The following is a 936-nucleotide window of genomic DNA, read 5'->3' as shown; positions in this document are numbered from 1 at the left end:
CCCCCACGAAGAGGAGAATGTTCATGTGCCGTGTTTTGCACAGGATAACCACCTCATAGCTGAAGGCCTGGAACTGCTCTGGGGTTGGGTCGACAAACTTTAGGATCTTCGCAGCAACATCTCCATGTCACTTTCCCTTATAAACAGTTCCAAAGAAGACTGACCCAATCTGAGTGGAGAGCATCAATTCACTAGCTTCTATTTTCCAGTAATAGTTTGAATCTCTTTGTCCATGAGACCTAATTTTCTTTTTCTCCTGGGTCCTGGATCCTGGTGCCCACTCTCTTTGTGCTGTCACAGGGGTTTTGGACTGTGACCAAGCCATTGAGCTCAGATGGTTGGGGCTGCTGGACAGGGCTGAAGGTGAGGCAGATTCTCTGTGACTTCCAATTGCACCCTCAATCATCCTGCTGTCCACAGATAGGATGACCATGTGGACATTAGGTGTGGACATAGACCTCTGCCTCTGGGAAAGGGAACCTTCAGAGGAGGGGCTGGAGGTGTAGAATGTGAAGGCGTGAGGTGTAGAATATCTGTGCTGGGAACTAACAAGTATCCAGGAAACAGACTCTCGCATATGACTCATTGTCAAAGAAGGGAGTGCTGGGACCCCACTATCACCAATAGTGGATTTGGGAAACAATAAGAGTTGTCTGATATTACTCCAGTCCACCCACATAGTAGGTACTTTGGTGCTACAGTGCTCATGAAATTTGTGGCCACAAGTCTGACATTGAAATACGTTGAGCAGGAATTTCTGACAAATGCCACAGAAGACAAGCTTCAGGAATGTCTTTTGAGCAAAATTGTGTGTTGTGAGGGGAATATGATCCAGGAAATCTACTTGAAGTTCTTCTCCAGTCAAAGAAGCAGCATTGGTATTCCAATCTAAAAGTGCATTTTTATCTTTGTGTTCGTAAGGAAGTCTGAACACCG

The 936-nt window shown here is 45.9% G+C and overlaps 1 pseudogene; it reads right to left on the bottom strand.

Annotated features, from left to right (window-relative positions):
• Window positions 1-7: 7 nt before the first annotated feature.
• Window positions 8-928, bottom strand: LOC103249328 (annotated as a pseudogene).
• Between the last annotated feature and the right edge of the window lie 8 nt (window positions 929-936).

This window comes from Carlito syrichta, unplaced genomic scaffold (genome assembly GCF_000164805.1).
Source record: "Carlito syrichta isolate Samal-C Ts95f unplaced genomic scaffold, Tarsius_syrichta-2.0.1 Scaffold119696, whole genome shotgun sequence".
Classification (NCBI taxonomy): Eukaryota; Metazoa; Chordata; class Mammalia; order Primates; family Tarsiidae; genus Carlito; species Carlito syrichta.
This window is presented reverse-complemented; position numbering and strand designations above follow the sequence as displayed.